Source organism: Tursiops truncatus, chromosome 2, assembly GCF_011762595.2.
Source record: "Tursiops truncatus isolate mTurTru1 chromosome 2, mTurTru1.mat.Y, whole genome shotgun sequence".
Taxonomy (NCBI): domain Eukaryota; kingdom Metazoa; phylum Chordata; class Mammalia; order Artiodactyla; family Delphinidae; genus Tursiops; species Tursiops truncatus.
Genome location: NC_047035.1, coordinates 49,067,778 through 49,073,777, shown reverse-complemented (window position 1 = coordinate 49,073,777; position 6,000 = coordinate 49,067,778). Strand labels below are relative to the sequence as shown.

Genomic DNA, 6,000 nt, shown 5'->3' with positions numbered 1-6,000 from the left:
GCAAGTCCCAGAAATGACTCCTGTTGGCACGAACCTATCTCTGAATCTATCAGTGACTCCGATTGGCTGGACTTGGCCATATGAATGTTTCTGAAGAAGGCTGTGGGTGTTACCAACCCCATGCAAATAAGCTGAGAGGAAGGCGTGATTCCCCAGAGGAGAACTGAAGTGTCGATAAAAGAGCAAGGTGGATAGGTGTAAAAGTGAGAGATGATGTTCTATTATTGTGCAGATCTTGCCGCCCAGTCTTCTCATTTTATTTATTTGGAAACCAGGCTAAGTCACACTAGTAAATAGCAGACCCAAGATTTTCCAATTTCTACCTCTTTGCCTTGTCCTCTTTACTGTGTTACCTCCCGTTCTTGGAAACTAGAAATGAATCAAACCTGAAGCCTCTGTAGCACTTGCTTATCACTGAAATGTCTTCTTAAACCCTGTATTTCAGATATTAAACTTAAAGGAGCTGTAATTGTACATCGATCGTCTTTGACTCTCCTACATCGACTGCTCAGATTAAGTAAGAAAACCACATTCCTTTTGTTATAGTAATCCTCGCTCCTCCTCTCTTCTTTGGGGAAACAAGTTGAAGCTTGATACAGTGTAGGGGCTGGTCTACTTGGAAAAAGTTTGAGCCCTAACCAGGTGATTCCATGAGTGAGGTGGATGCCCGATGGATGGAGGGGCTCACACCAGCCTCTGATCTTTTTGATCACATTTTATCCCAAGAACTTGATTAATAGTCTAGACTGTGTCCTCCCTTTGGGCGGGCTTGTTGCCCTCCCAATTTTCCCAGCCACAGTGCTATCCCTGTGGACAGGTACAGGCATGAATCAGAAATCTGGAGGCTCGCCCAAAAAGTATGTCTGCTGTTTGTAAAGGGGCAATGTAGTAATTACCTGTGAGTAACGCAGTGGCAGATCTTCCATGAGAAATTAAAGCTGAAAAAGAGGGCTTTCCTTTGCTTGAAGGAAGGGTACTGGGTGAGCGAATCCTTCCCTTGGGAACTGTCTCTTCTCTTTCTCCCAAACTCTACCCCTTTCTCCCCAGACATCCTTTCTTAACCACCCTACTCTGGCACTCAGCAAGCCATGGGAATGAGAAAGAATTGGCTGGAAGTAAACAGTCTGCTTGCTCATAGCAACTGAAAGTTTTCTTCCGATGGTTCTGGTTCCAGGGGAGGTTGCTGAAGATTAAATCCTGAAGTCTGTCCCATTCAGAGAGCAACAGCCTGGCTTCTGGTGGCTACAGCATCAGGTAGGAAAAGAATGGTTTTTCTTACCTTTCGTTTTTTGTAAAATATGATTTGAAGGCAAATTTAATGTTAAATGTCAGTATATTGGGCACAGAATCAACAAAGGATTTAAATAATATGATTTCTGTCCATCAACCATCCCAGACTAATGAGAGGATTGGTTCTACTGTCGGAGAACCTGTCCCATGATTTGTGTTTTGGGGAGGGGCTTTCTTGGGTGGTCCAATGTAATAGCTGTTGCAGTCAGTACCAGGAAGAAATTCATGTCTTGATGAATTAGACAGTGTCTGCGTTCTCTGGATTTTCACTTGTAGTGTGCATGTTTACATATGTATGTGTCCCATACTCCAGACACACAATCACCTTTGTTAAGAACACTCACAAAAACACAGATGATGAACTGACCAGAAGACAGGCCCCCTTTGATATATTGTTTTATTCTGAGCTTTTCAAGAGCCCATCAACTGACTTCTTGTAAGATACCACCATGCATTTTTTCAAAAAAGAAGTTATTAGGAGACTTAAGTGTTAAGTAAGTGTGAGTTACATTCGTATCAGTTACATGCTCACTCTGTGGGTTGCAAAAATGACTTTTATGTATTTTGGGGTCATGCACTTCTGTATGAGGGATATAACTTAGTAAAACTAGATAAGCCACCATAGAGTGAGTATGATGGGCCGTTACAGAGTTTGTCATAACCGGATCCCTAGTGTTGTACAGGTGAAATATGATGCGCACATGATAGAAGGAAGTAATAAAGGGAGTATGGAAAGGAACAAAATGGAGTTCTATGAGAATTTTTAGGTCTGCCTTTTAAAAGGAAACGAAGTTGGAGAGTCAGCAACCAGAGAATCAATTCTCAGAGAAAATATTTGTGAATTGTGTTATTACATCATTTTTAAAATGCCCATATATTGAGGTTTCCTATTGTTTGCCATTGTGTGTGTGTGTGTATGTTTGTGTGTGTGTGTGTGTGTGTGTGTGTGTGTGTGTGTGTGTGTGTGTGTGTTTGTGAGAGAGAGGAGACACTCTCCTGATACACTGGGTTACTGATCACTGCTGGGCTATTTTTAAATGAACTTCAGTAAACACTGATTCTGCAAACATTAATCAGCTCCTCTGTGTTCTGGGCACTGTCCTAGGCCCTGGACTATATATATATCGTGTTGAATTTCCTATTCAGTAACCTTTACTTACCTCTTATTTGTGTTACCAACGAAAAGACAACCCCAGAGATTTAGTGCAATTACCGTAACGGGGCTCCTAAGGTGGCCTGGTTATCGGAACTACTTGTGTACCGACCTGCTAGAAAAGTATATCTTGTGTTCCAGTCGGAAATGACACCCTGTTGAAAGTAAACAGTACCTTCCTTAAAATCCAGTGCTCTGAGGCTGAGCAGTAGCAGAGCTCTGCTGTATGTTTTGGGTCCTGTTGTGAGTCTCGAGTTCCCAGGGTGAGAATGAGACGCTGGTCCTTGATGGGATGCTTGGCCCCGAGGCACGGGTGGTGCCTTCTCTGCCCTGCTTTCTTCCCCAAACCCTGTGTGAGTGAGGGTGGGGGAGGTAGGTGGGCAGAACCCCTGCCCCTATGGAGGAGTCTTCTCCAGGTGTCTCCCAGGGGACCTTCTTCTTCATTTCACATCACTTGTAAATGGCCCCTGAGCCCTCAGCAAACATGATTGAACCTCCTTGCAGACCAGCCCTGGTCCCTTTGCTGCCCTGAGAATCTGGCTACTCAGCTGGCCTGTAGCAGACCCAGGAGCAAGGCTGATAGATGCGCACGTTGCCTCATGAGCAGCACACGCCCTTCCTCTTCACTTCTTCCCTACAGCTGCTGCTTCTCGTGGTTGCCGTCAATACTACCCTTCCCCACTCTGGAAAATGTCTGAGTTGGTCACTGATGGTCCCTCAGCTCTGCATGTCTCCCAGTTCTGGTGAGAAATGCTACCCTGGATGACGTGACAAAGCAGAAGGCAAAATCAACAACAACAACAGAATAAAAATAATAATAGCGCCTACTATTTGTGAGTACTGGCTATGTGCCAGGCACTGTGCTGAAAGCTTTGCACACATGATCTCATTTACCCTTTACAACCACCTACGAGGTGGGGGACTACTGGTAATCCCATTATACAGACAAGGAAATTGAGGCTTAGCCATTTACCTGTTGTTGGGAGATTCACATCTAAATGCCTGACTCCAAAGCATTCAGCCACAGCTGTGATGAGAGTGATGATCAAGTTTATAAATGCTTGAACGTTGGCCAAAGAAGACAGCACAGACCTGTGGGGAGGGTGCTGGGGTCGGTGCCCCCTTCTGGCCCCCTTAGCTTCTCTGCTCTTTGGGGATGCCTGTGAAAAGATCTGCCAGAGACCACCAGGGAGACCAAAGGGCTCGTTCTGCCGCCTGTGGCTTCCCCCTGCAAGTGGCCTGTCATACCTCCCTTTGAGGTCTGGCAGCCGACATTTATCTTGGTCTTTGTTTACAAACAAGGGCCATGCATCCTGTTCTTTCTTTGCTATTTGGGGCTGACTTTAATTCTAAAGGAGCATATGTTTTACTTCCACTGTGCTGGTAATTCTGGAGACAGACTCCAGTCTTAAGAGGAGTCTGGGAGTATCCATAACCTGTTCTTTCCCTTTCCTTGACTTTCAGCTAATTTATTCCCCAGACCCTACCTAGAAGATGGAGTTCTCCTTTAGGGGTGGTTTCTGTTTCATCAAGTGCCACTCTTGGTACTGTTGGAAACTCCTCTGAGGAAGAGTTTGTGGTCTCCAGGCTGTTTACCCTTGGGCTCCACAGTTCACAAATCATGCCCTAGGCTTATTTCTGGTGGATACTCTCACATCTTGAACCCCTTTATGTTTTCAACCTATAGGCAAACTGTTCTGCGATATGGATCTTGTCTCCCAAGACTAGGGATGTCAGGAAAGGGCTCAGATCAGCCCCTGCACCAAGACCATTGGATGGCCCTTTGGTTAACTTGAGTAGTGTGTCAAGACCCTATCCCCTTTGACTTCTTACAAACTATTTTTATTGTGTGACTTGGCAATGAACTAGTGAAATATCACTTTTTGGAAATTTGGCGTTAACTTGCTTGTTTCCAGTTTCAAAGGGTTTTCCTTATTTTTCATTTTATTTGAAGAGAATGAAAGAGTTGGAGATATAAGTTAACAAAAAAGAAGGGGACTAATATTAATTGAGCACCTAATATGTGCTGGGTACTCTACTAGCCTTTGTACATACGATGCAACATTTAACCCCGACAGAACTTTGCAAGGTAGAAAGGACCATTTACAGTTGAAGAAGCTGAGGGTAAGAAAGAGCTAAGGTACTAAGTGTGGTGGGAGCAGAATGCAAAGCCCAGGTTGCTTCCCTCATTCCACACTTCCTCCACCTGGATTATAAACCCCTTCCCAGTGGGCAGGATGGACGCAGACAGTTCATCTCATTTAATCTTTACAGTCCTGGGATTTAGGTATGTGACACTTATTTGGTGACCAAGGAAACCAAGACTCAGAGAGTGTTGTTTGGGTTACTGCAAAGCAGCTCCTATCAATGCTTAGTAGTTTCCTAGTCAGATGACTTCCGAGGAAATGGTCTTCTCATGAAAAAAATTTAACCCCCAAGATCCTAATCAACAATAATCTATTTGTATCTATTCTGATTTTCCAAACCTTGATCTTAGCAGTGTGTGTTTACTTACATATGCCCTACTTTGTGTTTCTCACATAGTTGTATTTCATAGACACAGGTCAGTGTCAGTGAAATGACATGCTTGTCACTTATGCTGATATAGTTTTCTGTCCTGTTACTCAGACCAATTCCTTGTTATTGAGCATTTGAGATGGTCCAAAGAATACAACTTCACTTTTTCTATTTGTTGATGTTGTTGTTTTTGGAGGGTATGTTCTCCAAAGAAGATATCAGTGAATCAAAAAGTATGACGAATATTTATAACACATAGCTGGATTTGTTATAACAGATTGCTTTCTCACATGTCACCAGCAACAAATACAGGGACTTGTTTCCTTACAATCCCAGGCTGCCTGCTTTTTATTGAGCTGAATTCATTTATTGTTCTCCTCTGCAAAGATTTGGGGAGTTCTGATCTTTGAGGGTCTATCTTCGCATCACGGAGGCTTCTAACGGAGGACCCTGCTGAGCCAGTTGACTGCTGCAGTTGCCTTCAGTCAGTCATGAAGACCTGAGATGCCATGTTCCATGGCCTGATGAAGTGGGAGAGGGGGATAAACAGGTAAGGGATAAGCTGGAAAGTAAAGAGAAATGGGTAAAACCCATGATAAATGAGTAGGTCAGAGGAGAAATAGAGGATATGTGAAAATTAGCCTCTTTGAGATTCTTGAAATGAAGACTAGGATGTGAAATAGATTTATTCATTCCCTGGTTTATGTTGTAGCCGCCTGAAGGATGGTCCCCTAATGATTCCTGTCTCCTGATATTAGCACCCTGGTGGTCCCTTCCCACATTCCATCAGGTTTGGTCAGTGTGCCCAGTAGCATACAGGAGAAGTAATGATATGTCACTTCTGATATTAAGTTATAAAAGACGTTGTGGCTTCCATTTTATTTTTTATTTTTTTTAGCTGCATTGGGTCTTCGTTGCTGCGCGTGGGCTTTCTCTAGTTGTGGTGAACAGGGGCTACTCTTCGTTGTGGTGCATGGGCTTCTCATTGCGGTGGCTTCTCTTGTTGCAGAGCACAGGCTCTAGGCATGCGGGCTTCAGTA

General features: G+C 43.9%; 1 protein-coding gene across 8 annotated transcripts in view; it reads left to right on the top strand.

The window, feature by feature from the left end:
- The first annotated feature begins 452 nt into the window (after window positions 1-452).
- The window catches only part of FRMD6 (FERM domain containing 6), a 259,327-nt gene continuing 253,779 nt past the window's right edge, over window positions 453-6,000 (top strand). For 4 of the 8 annotated variants that reach the window (XM_019923890.3, XM_073800470.1, XM_019923894.3 and 1 more), the window contains exon 1: window positions 1,019-1,254. The gene's annotated coding sequence lies outside the window, so the exon portion shown is untranslated. Of the gene's footprint in view, window positions 518-874; window positions 981-1,018; window positions 1,255-6,000 lie in introns of those variants that run through there. The other 4 variants (XM_073800471.1, XM_019923886.3, XM_019923891.3 and 1 more) reach the window with 2 other exon arrangements.